Here is a 19035-nt window from a genome sequence, read left to right as displayed (position 1 = left end):
TGCTCCGGAGACACGGCTCCCAAGGTCCTTCCCTACATGCCGAGCACCGGGAAAAAAATCAGCCCAAATGTTCCAGCCTTAAACTAACCTCTCCTGCCCACAGAAGGTCTTCTCATGCTAATTAATGCTTGGGAATGGAGGAGAGAGGTGAACAGGACAGTCAGGGTGGGAGCAAGGGAGACGACTTTATTATTCTGCATCTCAGTAATGAAGATAACCCAGGAAGGCTCCCATTGTGGATCTGTCCAAGTTGAGGGGGCTCCTCAGTACAGGAAGACAGGGCCCCCAATTTCACCAGGGGATGGAACAGCCCTGTTTATTTCCCTCTCACACCGGGGCAGGTTCTCCTTCAAGTGGCCATGAAATCAATGAATATTAAATAAATGAATATTACATGCATAAGTTTTAAAACAAAAAGGTTTAAATCCAGGATGTGTTATTCATTTCAATTACATGTAGTGTTAACAAACACCACTTCTGCCCGGCTCTGATGGGGCACGACTTTAATCCCAGTAGAGGCTGGCAGATCTCTGTGAGTGCCAGGCCAGGGCTACACAGAGGAATCCGTCTCAAATAAACAAACAAGCTGGAGAGATGGCTGGGTGCTTAAGAGCACTGGCTGTCCTTCCAGAGGCCCTGAGTTCAATTCCCAGCAACCACATGGCAGCTGATGATTGTCTGTAACTCCAGTTCCAGAGGACCGGACACCTTTGCAGACATGCAGGCAAACACCAATGCACATAAAGTTTAACAAATCTTTTGTGTGTGTGTGTGTGTGTGTGTGTGTGTGTGTGTTTTCAAGGCAGGGTTTCTCTGTGTAGCCCTGGCTGTCCTGGAACTCACTCTGTAGACCAGGCTGGACTCGAACTCAGAAATCCTCCTGCCTCTGCCTCCTAAGTGCTAGTATTAAAGGTGTGCGCCACCACTGCACGCCTTCAATTCCAGCACTCAGGAAGCTGAGGCAGGAGGATTACAGGTTGTTGGCTGGAGATCTAGCTCACTTGGCAGAGTGCTTACCTAGCAGGCATGAAGCCCAGGGTTCCAACCCCAGCGCCGCATGAAACCTGGTGTGGTGGCACAACCTGTAACCCCAACAGTTCGAAGTGGTGGCAGGTGGATCAGAAGTTCATCGCCATCCAGCAAGTCAGGCCAACCTAAAATACACAAGTCTCTGAGGCCGGAGAGATGGCCCAGTGGTTAAGAGTACTAAACGCTCTTCCAGAGGACCCAGGTTCAATTCCCCACAACCACATGGCAGCTCCTAACTGTCTGTAATTTCAGTTGCAGGGGATCCAACACCCTAATACAGACATAAATGCAGGCAAAACACTAATGCACATAAAGTAAAAATAAATTTAAAAAGATACATAAGACTGTGTCAATGATAACAAAATAAAACAAATAGTTCTAGTTTCTCTGTACACTTCATAGTGCCAGCGGTTTTGAAAATCTCGACTTTTTAGTCATCTGATGTGTGTGCAATGAGTTGTCACCGTGGCTTTGACACGTATTCCCTGATAACTAGCGGGGCCTCCCACTCCCACCTTCACCCCCATTTGTTTGATGGCCACTTGAGTATCACTCTTGTAAAATTACTTTTCAGTCTTCCAATCCACTCTTTTATTTCGTTCTCCTTCTTTCAGTATTGATTTGAAAGATTTTTACAGACAAAACCATGAGTCATTTGCTATCCTGTGTCTTGCTTTTATAAACAAAAGATAGAAACTCTAAATGCAATCCAGTTGACAGACAAGATTTAGGGTCTTTGTGGCCAGCAGGAGGTCAGAGGACCCCTGCAGAGGAGAACCTGCTGGGCACCTTCGTATGCTAAACCAACCTTGGATAAATGACTCCAAGCTGGGAGGTGGGAAACACCAGTCATCCCGGTGCCCCTCAGAGTCAGAGAGAGAAGAACAGACACCAGGTCACCAGGAGCACAGGGAAGACACTGCTCCAGATAAAATCATCCTTGCCATTACCATTACCATCGCTTAGCCACTGACATAAAATCTCTTATGTATGTTGATTCTGGAAACAAAAGGTCTGATGTGGACCGGTATTATTATAAAAAAGTCTGAGCTCCCAGTTCAGCCATGACTTTTTTCTCTTTCCTTTCTTCTTCCATGTCTATACACAAACACCTGTGTGCAAGTGTGTGCATGCACCCACCAAGATATGCACGGAGGCCAACTGTCCTGACGTGAGACCGTTGACTTTCTCTGTCCTCCTTGAGGCGGGATCTCTCACTGTCTAGAGCCTATCTTTCTTTTGGTTAGGATGGTGGCCCACAGGCTCCAGAGAGCCTCTGGCCTCCATCCTCCCCCAGGGCTGAGGTTCCGAGTGTGAGCCGCCATGCCCAGCTTTTTACCTGGATGCTGCGCATCTGAGCACAGGACCGTGTGTCACAAACTCAGTTACCCACTGAGTCTTCTCCCCAGACCCTCTTTCTTTCTTCCTTTCTTTCTTTCTTTCTTTCTTTCTTTCTTTCTTTCTTTCTTTTCTTTTCTTTTCTTTTTTCTTTTTTTTAAGTTTAAGACAATGAGGTTGAGGATGACTAAATTTCAGATCCTCCTGCCTCTATCTCCAACTGTTAGGATTACAGGCTTACACACCTGGGCCACCATGGTTACTTTCCATGTAGTAAACCCAGGGCCCCTCCCTACCAGCTGAGCCCCATCCCCAACCTGCCTTATGTTTTCTTCCAAAAGTCCTATTATTGACTGTGTGAGTGTGTGTCTATGTGTGTCTATGTGTGTATGTGTGTGTGCGTGCATGTGTATGTGTGTGTATGTATGTATGTTAGGAGTGTGTGTGTGTGTGTGTGTGTGTGTGTGTATGCCCAGCACCAATTGCTCTCCCTGCTCTACTGTGGTGTCACCTTGGAGGAATGGAGCGAGTGCATTTGTAGCTTGCACTGGTCACATCAAAGGTAGCAGAAAGAAAAGCCTATCTAACCCTGGGAGCTGGGATGCCAGCCCACCCGCTGCTTCTCACTTTCTTCTCACTTTCTTGCTCAGTTTCCTGGGTGTAAATCAACACCAGAGTAAAATAGCCCTGGCCTGAAACCTTCTAGCTCTCTCTCTCTCTCTCTCTCTCTCTATATATATATATATATATATATATATATATATATATATATATATTGCCCATGGGCACAAGTCTCAGGAAAGGTGTCCAGGTAGAAATAACAAGGAAAGAAAGAATGAAAACTGTCATCAAAGAGTGAGTCCTGGGGAGAATGGGAGGAGAGGGAGGGAAAGAAATAGGAAGAGGGAGAGAGAGAGAGAGAGAGAGAGAGAGAGAGAGGAGATTAATGCAGGATAGAGATATTTCCACTTAGCAAAAACCCAAGAGAAGAAGAGGAGGGAGGCTCCAGTGGGGAGGACCATCAGTGCTTCGTTATTTAAAAAGTAACAGAGCTCCCGGCAGTGGTGGCTCATGCCTTTAATCCCAGCACTTGGGAGGCAGAGGCAGGCAGATTTCTGAGTTCAAGGCCAGCCTGGTCTACAGAGTGAGTTCCAGGACAGCCAGGGCTATACAGAGAAACCCTGTCTCAAAAAAAAAAAAAAAAGTAACAGAGAACCAGATTGAAAATCCTTGAGCACAGGGCTGGTGGGGTCGTCCAGTGGGTAGATACTTGCTATCAAACCTAAGGAGCTGTGCTCAATCCCCAGGACCCACACGTGGAAGGAAAGAATTGCCCCTCTGATATTGATATGCAGACCATGACATGCATGCACTCACACAAAAATATAATTTAAAAAAAAAGGAAGGAAAGGAAAGTGCTGGGCAGGGGAGAGGTCTCAGTGGTTCAGAGCCCATGGTGTTCTTCCAGAGGACCTGAGTGTGATTTCCAGAACCATGTCAGATGCTCATAAGCGCCTGTAACCTCAGTTTCCGGGGATCTGATTTCTCTGGTCTCCAAAGGCATGGGGACACACACGGGGGAGATTACCTAACAATAAAATAAAATCTTAAATAAACAAAAGTGTTTGGCTAGGGACAACAGATGCCACTGTCTAGATCAGAGCTTCTAAGTCCAGCCACAATGTGCAGAATGGGCCAGCGTGGGAGAGACCGGAGGCGAAGGGAACAAGACAGAGTCTATTGCAAGACACAGCAGGCACATCTGTGTAGTTTCTAGTTTTTTAAATGCCTGTTCTAAATAGCCCTCAAACCATCCTTTTTTTTTTTCTTTCTTTCTTTTTTTAAGTAGATATTTGTGGGTGTACAGCAACCCAACAAAAAAATGTCTCCCAGAGTTGTCTGAAGCCCACTGGATGGGGACACACACAGGGGCATTGTCTCAGCTCTGTAGTCCTTTGTCCTGGGACGCCCTTCCCTCCACAGCAATGTCCTGGCAAAGGCGCAAAGGGCAACAGCTTAGCAGCGGCTGCTCCTCCTCCAGATGCCCGTGGTCTGGGCACATCTGAGAGACACAGGTGGAAACAGGCTGCCTGCCCTTCAGGCGTCTGGGAGGAAGCCTTTTGGTATCTGCCTGGGTATCAAGGTCAATCTTTTAAAGGAATAACACGTACACAGGCCTCTCAATGATGCTCCATTTTGCTTGGGAAAGCTGGAATGTCGTCTCTCTGATCACCCAGGTGGCCTCACACCACTGTGTCGCTCGCTCAGATTGCCCTCCGAGTCTCCGTCCCCTCCCCTCCTCATCCGTGGGGTGACAGGCATGTTCTCCTAGGCTGGGATGCACCCTGATGCTCTTCCCCAATGCTGCCTCACCTTAAGTGACCTCAGAGAAGCGTGCCAGCATTTGAAAAAGATTGCTAAAAAGATTTATTTTATGTGTGTGCGTTCCCTCTCTAGCTGTCCAGTTCTTCTCCTGGAAGCACCGTTGTAGGAGTGTCTACAACGGAGAATGGAAGGCTGTGGGGTTAATGATGTAGTTTAAGTGTGACATGTCCTCTCTGGCCTCATGTGTTTGAACACTTGGTCCCCAGCTGCCAGGGCTGTTCCAAGAAGGTTGTGGAACCTTCCTGAGGGAAAACCTTGTGTGACACTGGGCATGGGCCCTATGGGTTTATAGTCTGGTCCCACTTCTCTCTGCTTCGGTCACCAAGTTCTCCAAACCAGAATGGATCGTTGTCTACCCAGATCCCCAGCACCGTAACCAAAGTAAATCCTTTCTCTCCTTCAAGTTGTTTTATCTAGATATTTGTTATAGCAATAGAAAAGTAATTAGGACACTTTGTTCTCAGTAAGGAATGTCAGAAAGGTCACGCCTGTTCCGTGTGTGGCACTTTTATGCCTGGTCCTAGTCCACAGGGCACTGCTGTGTTCTTCACCGTGGATGGTACACTGTCCTCCTGGACACAGAAAGCACCATTCTGGACTCGTGATTCCTCCCATTTCATCCTGAACCTTCCTTCCCTGCTGTAGATTGCTCCTCTAATCTACTTAACGTGACTCACTGCCAACATGCTCGCAGCCACAGTGGGCGGGGCGCACGTGTAAGCAGCACTCAGTTCCAGAGCAGAGGCACAGGATGGAGAGACCTTAAGGACAGCGGAGGCTGCAGATTGAGCTTGAGGCCAATCTGGGCCACATGAGACCTGGTCTTAAAAACCAAGTCAGGTGTTTTGTTTTATTTTGTTTGGTTTGGTTTGGTTTGGTTTGAGACAGGGTTTCTCTGTATAGCCCTGGCTGTCTTAGAACTCACTCAATAGACCAGGCTGGCCTCACACTCATAGAGATCTGCCTGCCTCTGCCTCCGGAGTGCTGGGATTAAAGGTGTGTGCCATTACTCCTTGGCTTTTAAATCAGCACGAAAACAAGCTACGCAATGGCATATAGCCATAGTAATGGCAATCTCTCTCTCTCACCACGCCCACACCCCTCCCCCAGTCTCCATCTCCTGGTCATAGCCCACCACGGCCTCCTACTGAAACACCCGGCTCAGCCTCCGAGATGGTGCCCTGACTTGTTCCCCTTCGAAGATGAAGTTCTGTTTCCCAGCTCCAAGGTAGATGCCGTTATAGTTAGTTCCCTGTTGACGCGCAGCTATATATGGGGTGCTTTTCCCATTTTATCTTCCTTTTAAAAAACTATTTCATGTGTGTATGTGCAGTGCATGCGTGCCCCGTGCTTACAGAAGCCCCAAGAGGTCATCAGATGCCCTGGAAGTGGAGTTACAGGTGGTGTGAGCAGCCGTATGGGTGTTGAGAACTGAACTCTGTAAAAGCAACAAATGCTCACTGAGCCGTCGCACCAGCCCCTCGTGGTCTCTCTCTTTATCTTTGGTTTTCCACACTTGTAGAAGATATACCTCAGGGTGATCTTCTTTGTATTTACCTTCCCTAAAGTTTGTTTTGTGGCATAGATTTTTTTTTTAAAAAAAATCCATTATATATATATATGAGTGTTTGCCTTATGTGAAAGTGCTCTTGAGGGCTGGAGAGATGGCTCAGTGTCTAAGAGTACTGGCTGTTATTGCTGACCTGGGTTCAAATCTCAGCACCCATACAGTGGCTCACAGCTGCCTATAACTCCTGTTCCAGGGGACACGATGACCTCTTCTGATCTTCACATGGACCAGACACACATGTGACAAACATACACGCAAAACATTCATAGGACATAAATAAATATATATATATATATAAATAAATAAAATTTAAAATAAAATAATAAAAAAAGAAAGAAGAAAGAAAAAGGAAGGAAGGAAGGAAGGAAGGAAGGAAGGAAGGAAGGAAGGAAGGAAGGAAGGACACCACTTATGTGCAGTGTCTAAAGAAGCCAGAAGACATAGCCCCTGAAACTGGAGTTGCAGGAGGTTGTGAACCACAATGTGGGTGCTGGAAACTGAACCGGGTCCTCTACATGGGGAACAGGTAAGTGCTCGCAGCTGCTGGCCCATCTCTCCAGCCCCTTTCATAGATTTTTGAGAATATTTTTATTTATTTATTTATCTATCTGTCTATTATGCATATGAGCACACTGTCACTGTCTTTAGACACACCAGAAGAGGGCATCAGATCCCATTACAGATGGTTGTGAGGCACCATGTGGTTGCTGGGATCTGAACTCAGGACCTTCGGAAGAGCAGTCGGTGCTCCCAACAGCAGACCATCTCTCCAGCCCTGGGTAGTAGTGATTCTTTAAAAGTATTTCCCTTTCTCTTCCTCTTCTTTCTAAGACTCCAGATATGCAAATGAGCATCAAGACCAAGCTTCCAGAGAAGCTGAGGTAATCTAACAGTGTCTACAATAAAACTCAAAGCTTTCATAGGAAAACGAGATGCTCTGGCCTTTACTACACATTCTCTCTACCATGTCCAGTGTAGCATGCGGACATAAGATGTCAGCAAAACAGTAAACTTCAGGAGTGGAGAGACGGCTCAGTGGTTAGAGGTCCTTGTTGCTCTTGCAGAGGACCTGACCTCAGTGCCCAGCACCCACGATGAGATAGCTCACAAGCCTATAACACCAGGTCCAGGAGATCCAATGACCTCTGCTTGCTTCCATGAGCATTGGACTCATGTGCACAAGCCCACACATAGACACCTGCATTTACATATAATTAAAAAAAATTTTTAAAAATCGTACAATAACAACAGCAGTTAACTGTAACCTTTCTGGGAAGAGAAAGGCAAGCCAAAAGAACAAGATCCACAAACGCTGAAGACACTGGAGTCAGCAGGCAAAGAGCTTAAGATAGCAACAATAATGGTGTTGAAGGTCTATAGGAAGGCTGGGCTTACTGCAACATGCCCTTAATCTGACCACTTGGATACAGAGGAGACCAGAGGGTAGGAAATATGAGGCCAGCCTGAGCTAGAGCATAAGACCCTCTCTGGGAGCTGGGAAGATGAGGAGGGCCTGGAGAGATGGTCGGTCCGGTGGTTAAGACTGCTTACTTGCCTTTCAGAAGAATGGAGTTTAGTTTCCAGAATCCGTCAGGCAGCTCTCAACCTCCTATGAGATTGGATGCCCTCTCCTGGCCTCTATAGGCCAGCTCTGCATTCACAGACTGTCTTAGTCAGGTTTTCTATTCCTGCACAAATGTCATGACCAAGAAGCAAGTTGGGGAGGAAAGGGTTTATTTGGCTTACATTTCACCAAACTGCTGTTGATCACCAAAGGATGCAGGACTGGAACTCAAGCAGGTCAGGGAGCAGGAGCTGATGCAGAAGCCATGGAGGGATGTTCTTTACTGGNCCAGCTGTGTCAAGTTGACAAAAAGCTAGCCAGTACACAGACTTATGCAAAATTGGCTATAAATAGTGATTTTTTTTTAAAAGAAGGGAAGAGATGGTTCAGCAGTTAAGAACACTGGCAACTCTTCCAGAGGACCCAGGTTTGATTCCCAACATCCACATGGTGACTCACAGCCAGCATAACTCCACTTCCAGAGGGTCTAACAGTCTCTCTCCAGGCGTGGTGGCACATACCTTTAGGTTCCACTTAATCCCAGCACTGGGAGGCTGAGGCAGGCAGATCTTTGAGTTCAGGCTAGCCTGGTCTACCAAGTGAGTTCCTGGACAGCTAGGGCTACACAGAGAAACCCTGTCTCAAAAGGCAAAAATTGTCTGTATGTATCTGGTTACCTGTAGAGGCCAGAAGAGGGCATGGGATCTCCTAGAATTGGAGTTACAGACAACTGTGATCTGTGATTCCTTTGGGGGAAGGGTGTGTTCTTTTGTTTTGTTTCTTTTTATTTTTAAGATTTATTTATTTATTATATGTAAGTACACTGTAGCTGTCTTCAGACACTCCAGAAGAAGGCACCAGATCTTGTTACGGATGGTTGTGAGCCACCATGTTGTTGCTGGGATTTGAACTCATGGCCTTCGGAAAAGCAGTCAGTGCTCTTAACCACTGATCCATCTCTCCAGCCCCTTGTTTTGTTTCTTGTTCCTGGCTGTCCTGGAACTCACTCTGTAGACTAGGCTGGCCTCGAACTCGGAAATCTGCCTGTCTCTGCCTCCCAAGTGCTGGGATTAAAGGTGTGTGCCACCACTGCCCAGCTGTTTTGTTTTGTTTAGAAGATAGTTTCTCTGTGTTGCCCTGGCTGGCCTCGAACTTGAACTCACAGAGATCCTCCTGCCTCTGCCTCTGAGTGCTAGAATTGTTGGACCCATGCCAGGGGAGTCAGGGTATCCCAAAAAACACGAGAGGCCTTCTTGTTGTAAAAGCATGAGGCAGTTTAATGGCGGAGCTCTGGGCCAATACCCATCTCATGCAGGAGACAAAGGAATCGACCCCGAGGCTCCAAAGCTAGGGGTTTTTATAGGGAGTTATAGGAAGAGGGTTGGGGGAATTTTTGGAGAACTTGGCACAGCTTCACACAATTGGCTTGATTACAAGTAGTAGACTAATACACACAGGTTATAGCGTCAGCAATTCCAGGGAGGGGCCAGGGCCAGCTGTTTGGCTGGGTCAGCGTGACCCAGGCCACCAGATGGCCACTGAGTCAATCAAAAAATAACCCAAAACAGTTCCTGTGTTTATGTCTATCCTTGGGGCCACCCATCCTCAGGAATGTCCAAACAAGGGGCTCTCCTGGTCATGCCTGGACTTGTTATTGTAAGATCTTCAGCTAGGCCTTCNGGGCCTGTCAGGACACGCTGGACTTGCCTCAGGCCTTCAGGTTCCTAATATTGCCCTATTTGTCTCACGTTATACTTTTGACTATAAGTTCTTTGTTTTGCTTGAATTCAATTCCTTTCATTTTCCCCTCATCTTCTATTTACAAATTCTAATCTTAGAATTTAAAAGTCGGTCTCCGCCTCTTCTGCTTCTATGTATATATAGGTTGATAGCGTTCCTGGAGTACCGTAAGTTTTACTGCATCTATTCTACTCTGGATAAAAGCAATTCCCTTATTAATTAAACAGGGACCAAAAATCAAAATTAAGCACACAATAAGAACTGGTCCAGCTAAGGCAGAAAATAGAGTAGTCATCCATGGGGACTGGGAATACCATGACTCAAACCATCCTTGCTGGGCTTCTCGATCTCATTTTCTTCACTCTAATCTTTCTCTTAACTTCTACATAGAGTCCCTAACTACTCCTGTGTGGTCTGCATAAAAACAACACTCTTCCTTGAGGGCAGCACACAGTCCTCCTTCTTTCAGGAACAATACATCAAGACCTCTTCTATTTTGTAGCACTACTTCTGACAAGGAGGTTAGAGATTTTTCTAATGCATTAATAGACTTTTCTAGCATCTCTAGGTCTTCATGGACAGCATCTTTTAAGGACTGGATTCCCTGTTTTCCTTCCACCAATGCTGCTACCCCTGTTCCTACCATCATACCAATACCCATAATCATGACCAAAGTGAAGGTGATTGGTTCTCTCTTAATTCTAGTACTGGTATATCCTTCTTCTAAGCTACCAGGAGGGTGATAATATACACAAGGCAAAAGCTGAATCATAACACAAAAATCACGGGATGGATCAAAAACACTTGTTGATACACAATGGGGTGAGCCCTGTGTTGCACGCCCACCATCCAACAGGGGTTGGCACTAAATAGTAATTGGAGTCTGTCTTAGATACAGGATGACTCCGACCACACAGATGTTTATGAGTGGGAGGGGGATTCCCTATGCAGAGACCAGGGCTCTCCCCCGAAACTTCAGTTAAGGTCAACTTTTTCCCCATTCCCCAGGAGCAGGAAGCATGATTTGTAGTCATATTGAAGTCCCCATTAAAAGCAATCCCTTCATAGTAGGGGGGCCCTGAGGAGAGGCACAACCAGCAATCAGTGGTAGCTTCCGGATCAGTCTGATTAAGGGCGTAATAGGCTCCTTTAATCAGGCCAAACAATCGTTGGCCAGTCGAGAGGTAAGTAGTAACACCAGATGGAACCTCCTGGGGAATAGTGTGGGGTGCATTCACAACCTTTATAGTTGGCAAAACGGTAACTGGGGGTGCTGGTTGCACTGGTTGCTTAATCTTAACAGGGAAGCCCTGTTCAGGAAGGACTTTATTGGGCCCTATGGGTACTGGGGAGGGTTTCTCTATAGTCAACCTAATTGTAAAGATCAATCCAGGATCCCTTCCAGGAGAATATATTCGTAAACCCCAAATATTTCCCTTGTACCAACTCCGATGAACCTGCTTCCCCTTTTCAGTGAATTTTATAAGTATGGGATTGCAACATTTGCTTTTGCAAGGTCCATTAGGGCTTCTGAACAAGGCACACCCATTGTCAAGGTATTTATAACTGTTTCTCTCACCTTCATTTGACCAGTCATAGCACTGCCCCTTTTTACTGTAATTAGGTCCCAGGAAGAAGTAGGGTTCCAGTAAGCCTGCCCCGTAGTTTCACACCCCCACTCCACACAAAAGAAGTCTGATACACCCCCACACATACGTTGGAGCTTCCTGCTCTGGCCCTGGCCAGGACAGATATAGAACTCTGCCATTCTAAGGTTGGCCCAATAAAACTGTCCTGAACATCCTAACGTACTCCCTATCTCGTTAGGGACACAATGTCTTTCAGAGGGTGGATTGAGGAGGTCATGATGGTCGGGGAAGATCCCAGGTAGGCGATCCTACCGCTAACTTACAAAGGTCAGGGGTGAGGTCAGGCCACCAAGTCCATGGGGGCTGTGTTGCGGTAGTTAACCATACCACGTCACCTTCTCCATTAATGACCTCCCATGTTTGTTGGATTGGGATGTGCGGATTGAAGTCTTCAGGGGTTGCTCCGGTGAAGCAGACGCAACTTAAGAGGATTAGCAGTCTTTTCTACTGTCCACGCGTCTTGATCAGCTCCAGAGGGCGCTCTCTTTATGTGGGACGCGTGGACCCAAGTGGGAATTCCTTCCACTTTAACAGCGGTGGGCATTGTTAGCAGCACCAGGTATGGTCCTTTCCACCTCGGCTCCAGGTTCCCTGCTCGGTGTCTTCTCACCAGGATAGCATCTCCTACTTCAAATTGATGCGGCACCTGCATGTCACCAGCAACATAATTTTCTTTTAACTGTTCCCAAACCTCCTTTCTCACTATTTTAAGAGCCTTGAGCGGAGTCAAAAGGTTTGTAGAGGAAGAGAAAGTTACACCAGGGCTGGTCTTATCTTCTATTGTCATGTAAATGGGCGGAGGGGCCCCATACATCAGTTCAAAAGGGGTCAAACCAAAAGTCCCAGGGGTGTTTCAGACTCTAAATAAAGCATAAGGGAGAAGGGCTGTCCAATTGCCCCCACTGGTCTCTAGGGCCATTTTAGTCAAGGTCTCTTTTAATGTTCTATTCATTCTTTCTACCTGTCCTGAGCTCTGGGGTCGATATGCACAATGTAATTTCCAATTTATCCCCAGCTGTCTGGCCAGTCTCTGACTTACCTGGGAGATGAAGGCAGGACCATTGTCTGACCTGAGTACCTTAGGTACCCCAAAGCAGGGAAGAATTTCTTCTAGTATCTTCTTGGCCACCACATTAGCTGTTTCTTTCTTGGTGGGGAATGCCTCGACCCATCCTGAAAAGTTGTCTATAAAGACTAAAAGATATTTATTTCCATACCAAGCTAGTTTTACCTCAGTGAAGTCAGTTTCCCAGTAAGTCCCAGGCCTATCTCCTCGCAAACGCCTTCCTTCTTGGAGCCTGCTGTACCCGACGTTGGTGAGAGCACAAGGGTACCGGCTACCGGTGTAGATATTGATAGCCTTCCCTTCTGCTAGCCTCAAGGCTTGAATTAATGCAATGAGTTCTGCTCTCTGGGCTGACGTGCCCTCAGGTAGACTGCTAGCCCATATGACAGATTTCCCATCCACCACCGCTGCCCCTGCCCTCCACTTACCTTCTACCACAAAACTGCTTCTGTCTATGAACCAAGTCATTGCCTCTGGCCAGGGTTGGTCCGTGAGGTCTGGCCGGACTCCAGTTTCCTCCACCAGCACTTCTTCACACTTATGTACTGGGGCTCCATCAGCCTCAGGTAATAAGGTAGTGGAATTAAGACTGGCAGGGGATGCAAAACTTATTCGTTCTGTCAGCAGGAAACTTTGGTAATGTGTCATCCGGGTGGGTGTTGGTCATCCAGCGGTCTGGTGGTTGCCTGATGATGCTCTCAAGAGAGTGTGGGGCCACTATGGTAACGTTCTGGCCCATGGTCAGTTTGTCAGCATCCTTCACTAGCACAGCCGTGGCTGCTATTGCACATAGGCAGGAAGGCCATCCGCTAGCCACGGGATCCAGTTTCTTTGATAGATAGACCACCGGCCGTTTCCAAGGCCCTAAGGCCTGGATAAGGACCCCTCGGGCCACTCCATTCCTTTCAGAATTAAAGGCACCACTTGGCCCCTTTTGTGATTTGTAACCAGCCCTGCATTTATAAGACAGTGAGAGAGTCAGACCACTGTCCACCTTGTGGGTTCTGGGATTTGAACTCAGGACACCAGACTTGGTGGCAAGCTCCTTCACCTGTTGAGCCTCCCACTAACCCCATAAACCAGGGTGGTAAGGATCTTAACAAGCTAAAGATTTGGATGTGAAAGAGAAAAAGAAAAAGAAAAATACCAGCGTGGTTGTAACACGCTACCTTCTCGCCAGCAAGAAAGACGCGACACATCAGGATCCTTCTGCAGTAAAGCTTTAATGCATCTCGAGAGGCAAAGCATAAGCTACAGGAAAGCGGAGACCCCGAGGTGAAAAACCCTCTCCCTTATATAGGAAATGTTCTCCGCCTATGACGTGTAGCTCCCTGGTTGGCTGCTCACTATCAGCCCAGATGACGCCACGGGACAGGCAGGGCGCAAGGGATGGAAATTTACCCGGCACATGCGCAGACCGCTTGTTTACCAGTTAGAACACCGGATGCCAGCGCCGTCTTGCCATGGAGATTGTGAGGACGGCTCCCCACACGTGGTAAGCACAGTGGTCCACTTTTAAATGAACTCAGAGATGTGAGTCCCTGATGGTTTACAGCTGCCACTGCTAACAAGATATGGGACCTGTCAATGGTGAAGGGATAAAGACACAGCTGCACATGGTCACTCCCTGCAGCTTGAGGAGTTCCCTAATCTTTGGGGGTCTAAGGAGGTCAAACCAGCATTTGTGGCTCAGAGACATAAAAGAATTTCAGGCCTAGTGTCTTCGTCTGGGTTTCTATTCCTGCACAAACATCATGACCAAGAAGGAAGTTGGGGCCGGGCATGGTAGCACATGCCTTTAATTCCAGCTCTCGGGAGGCAGAGGCAGGCGGACTTTTGAGTTCGAGGCCAGCCTGGTCTACAGAGTGAGTTCTAGGACAGCCAAGGCTACACCGAGAAACCCTGTCTCGAAAAAAACAAACAAACAAACAAAAAAAGAAGCAAGTTAGGGAGAAAAGGGTTTATTCAGCTTACACTTCCACATTGCTGTTCATCACCAAGGAAGTCAGGACTGGAACTCAAGCAGGTCAGGAAGCAGGAACTGATGCAGAGGCTACAGAGGGATGTTCTTTTCTTTTTTTCGAGACAGGGTTTCCCTGACTGTCCTGGAACTCACTCTGTAGACCAGGCTGGCCTCGAACTCAGAAATCTGCCTGTCTCTGCCTCCCAAGAGGGATGTTCTTTACTGGTTTGCTTCCCTTGGCTTGCTCAGCTTGCTCTCTTATAGAACCAAGACTACAGCCCAGAGATGGCACCACCCACAAGGGGACCTCCCCCCTTGAACACTAACTGAGAAAATGCTTTACAGCTGGATCTCATGGAGGCATTTCTCCAACTGAAGTTCCTTGCTCTGTGATAACTTCAGCCTGTGTCAAGTTGACACAAAACTAGCCAGTACAGCCTCGCTAGTTTGAATAGGTAGGAGATTTTACCTGCGAAGGGGAGGGTCAGGAATCCAGCCCATTACAACAATGTTATTAGTGTGTCCAAATTAGTTATTTATTCATTTACCTATTTTTAATTTTTCAAACTGCTTTTAATTACGGGTCTGTCCATGTGTGGGTATGTGTACATGAGTGTCTGCAGAGGCCAGAGGCATTGGATGCCCCTGGGATAGAGTTACAGGCAGTCGTGAACTGCTCAGAATGGGTTCTGAGAACCAAGCCCGGTCAGACCCTCTGTAAGAGCAGTTCAAGAGTAACTTAGCACTGAGCCTTTTCTCTGGGCTTTCCACTGAGCTTTGACCTAGAGCCTCACATAACTTAGACTGACTTCAAACTTGGTATATATCAAGAATGACTTTGAACCCCTGATACTCTTGCCTCGACTTTCCCAATGCTGGAGGTTACCATGCCTGGCTCTGGCTAGTGTATTTAAAAAGATTAACCTAAANCTGGATAGCACATGCTAGCTAACCTGTAATTGCTGTTATGAGATACTATAGAAAAGATACATCCGACTGGGTGTAACGGCAAATGAAGAGGCAGGTGGATTTCAGTGAGCTCCTGCCTCAAAAAAAGAGAGTTGGGGTAAAGAGGGGTCAAGAAGAGTGGACAGAGGGAGGGAAAGAGAGCAGTGGGGAGGAAGGTAGGGAAGATGGAAGGAGAGAAGAGAGAATACACAGACTGGAGGAGAGAATTCTTGACATATCTCCCAATTCCCCCACCTACTGGTGTTCTTCTTGCTTTTCCAGCCCTTGTTTATTACTGAAAAGGGGTTTCAGCATACGGACATCCTTAGTTGGCCTGGAACTCGATATGTAGACCCAGGCTGGCTTCAAACTCAGAGATCTGCCTGATTCTGCCACCCCAGTGCTGGGATTAAAGGTGTGCGCCACCATGCCCAGCTAATATTTCTTAATATAAGGGCTGAGCTGGGCAGAGACAGGCAGATTTCTGAGTTTGAGGCCAGCCTGGTCTACAGAGTGAGTTCCAGGACAGCCAGGGCTACGGCTACACAAAGAAACCCTGTCTCGAAAAACAAACAAACAAACAAAAAACAAAACAAAAAACAAAAAGAAAGAAAGAAAGAAAGATAGACAGATAGATATGGCACAACTGGGTACGTGCCTGTAATCTTAGCATATGTGAAGCAGAGAACAGAAGAATCTTTGCTTAGGGTCATCCTAAGCAAAGAGAACAATTAAGAGGCTAGCCTGGACTATATGTAATCTTGTCTCAAAACAAAACGAAACAAAACAAAAACAGACCAACAAACAAAAGACATATGCAAACTGTCTGACTGAAATATCTGTGGAAATCTTTAAGGGACAGAAAAGCAAGAAACATTGTTACATTTTCTTTGGTGTCTGTTGTTACATCCTCCCAGCTGCCCTGTAAACTCCTGGGCCTTACATTTCTTTCGCATCCCTTTAAGAACACAGCAAGGTCCCAGCACACAAGGATCCAACCACTCATTTCTAATAACAAGCTCTACCTGCGCAGAGGCCCAATATCCCCAGAGGGAAGAGCGCCATCTAGTGACTCTGGTATTTACTTGCAGGTTGTTTTCATGTTTTTTTCCCCAATTTTTTATTAATAGTATATTTACTTATTATTTGTATGTTGTGTGTATATGCGATGTGTGTGTGGGTCAGAAGACAACTTGCTGGAGTTCATCCTCTCTTTCCACCATATGGGTTCTGGCTCTATGATTGAACTTGGCCCATTACCCGGCTTCTCAGCAGGTACCCAAACTCCCAGAGCTAGGCAGCTGTGGTAGGTTCTGGGTTTTTTAAAAAAAATTTTCCCAGGCTGGTGAGATGGCTCAGCAGGTAAGATGCACCCGACTGCTCTTCCAAAGGTGCAGAGTTCAAATCCCAGCAACCACATGGTGGCTCACAACCATCNCTCTGTGATAACTTCAGCCTGTGTCAAGTTGACACAAAACTAGCCAGTACAGCCTCGCTAGTTTGAATAGGTAGGAGATTTTACCTGCGAAGGGGAGGGTCAGGAATCCAGCCCATTACAACAATGTTATTAGTGTGTCCAAATTAGTTATTTATTCATTTACCTATTTTTAATTTTTCAAACTGCTTTTAATTACGGGTCTGTCCATGTGTGGGTATGTGTACATGAGTGTCTGCAGAGGCCAGAGGCATTGGATGCCCCTGGGATAGAGTTACAGGCAGTCGTGAACTGCTCAGAATGGGTTCTGAGAACCAAGCCCGGTCAGACCCTCTGTAAGAGCAGTTCAAGAGTAACTTAGCACTGAGCCTTTTCTCTGGGCTTTCCACTGAGCTTTGACCTAGAGCCTCACATAACTTAGACTGACTTCAAACTTGGTATATATCAAGAATGACTTTGAACCCCTGATACTCTTGCCTCGACTTTCCCAATGCTGGAGGTTACCATGCCTGGCTCTGGCTAGTGTATTTAAAAAGATTAACCTAAANCTGGATAGCACATGCTAGCTAACCTGTAATTGCTGTTATGAGATACTATAGAAAAGATACATCCGACTGGGTGTAACGGCAAATGAAGAGGCAGGTGGATTTCAGTGAGCTCCTGCCTCAAAAAAAGAGAGTTGGGGTAAAGAGGGGTCAAGAAGAGTGGACAGAGGGAGGGAAAGAGAGCAGTGGGGAGGAAGGTAGGGAAGATGGAAGGAGAGAAGAGAGAATACACAGACTGGAGGAGAGAATTCTTGACATATCTCCCAATTCCCCCACCTACTGGTGTTCTTCTTGCTTTTCCAGCCCTTGTTTATTACTGAAAAGGGGTTTCAGCATACGGACATCCTTAGTTGGCCTGGAACTCGATATGTAGACCCAGGCTGGCTTCAAACTCAGAGATCTGCCTGATTCTGCCACCCCAGTGCTGGGATTAAAGGTGTGCGCCACCATGCCCAGCTAATATTTCTTAATATAAGGGCTGAGCTGGGCAGAGACAGGCAGATTTCTGAGTTTGAGGCCAGCCTGGTCTACAGAGTGAGTTCCAGGACAGCCAGGGCTACGGCTACACAAAGAAACCCTGTCTCGAAAAACAAACAAACAAACAAAAAACAAAACAAAAAACAAAAAGAAAGAAAGAAAGAAAGATAGACAGATAGATATGGCACAACTGGGTACGTGCCTGTAATCTTAGCATATGTGAAGCAGAGAACAGAAGAATCTTTGCTTAGGGTCATCCTAAGCAAAGAGAACAATTAAGAGGCTAGCCTGGACTATATGTAATCTTGTCTCAAAACAAAACGAAACAAAACAAAAACAGACCAACAAACAAAAGACATATGCAAACTGTCTGACTGAAATATCTGTGGAAATCTTTAAGGGACAGAAAAGCAAGAAACATTGTTACATTTTCTTTGGTGTCTGTTGTTACATCCTCCCAGCTGCCCTGTAAACTCCTGGGCCTTACATTTCTTTCGCATCCCTTTAAGAACACAGCAAGGTCCCAGCACACAAGGATCCAACCACTCATTTCTAATAACAAGCTCTACCTGCGCAGAGGCCCAATATCCCCAGAGGGAAGAGCGCCATCTAGTGACTCTGGTATTTACTTGCAGGTTGTTTTCATGTTTTTTTCCCCAATTTTTTATTAATAGTATATTTACTTATTATTTGTATGTTGTGTGTATATGCGATGTGTGTGTGGGTCAGAAGACAACTTGCTGGAGTTCATCCTCTCTTTCCACCATATGGGTTCTGGCTCTATGATTGAACTTGGCCCATTACCCGGCTTCTCAGCAGGTACCCAAACTCCCAGAGCTAGGCAGCTGTGGTAGGTTCTGGGTTTTTTAAAAAAAATTTTCCCAGGCTGGTGAGATGGCTCAGCAGGTAAGATGCACCCGACTGCTCTTCCAAAGGTGCAGAGTTCAAATCCCAGCAACCACATGGTGGCTCACAACCATCAGTAACAAGATCTTACTCCCTCTTCTGGAGTGTCTGAAGACAGCTATAGTGTACTTACATATAATAAATAAATCTTTAAAAAAATTTTTTCCCATTTTTTTCTGTACACATGAGGATTGAAGTAAGGGCCTTAGATATGCTAGGCAAACACTCTGCCACTAAGTTGTTTCTGTCTCTAGCCTTTTTTTTTTGTTTTGTTTGGTTTGGGTTTTTTGTTTGTTTGTTTGTTTAGTTTTTTCTTTCTTTGTTTGGTTTTTTTTTTTTGAGACAGGGTTTCTCTGTGTAGCCCTGGCTGTCCTGGAGCTCACTCTGTAGACCAGGCTGGCCTCGAACTCAGAGATCCCA

This window comes from Mus pahari, chromosome 6, assembly GCF_900095145.1.
Source record: "Mus pahari chromosome 6, PAHARI_EIJ_v1.1, whole genome shotgun sequence".
Classification (NCBI taxonomy): domain Eukaryota; kingdom Metazoa; phylum Chordata; class Mammalia; order Rodentia; family Muridae; genus Mus; species Mus pahari.
The sequence above is the reverse complement of the archived record's forward strand: the minus strand, read 5'-3'. Positions refer to the sequence as shown.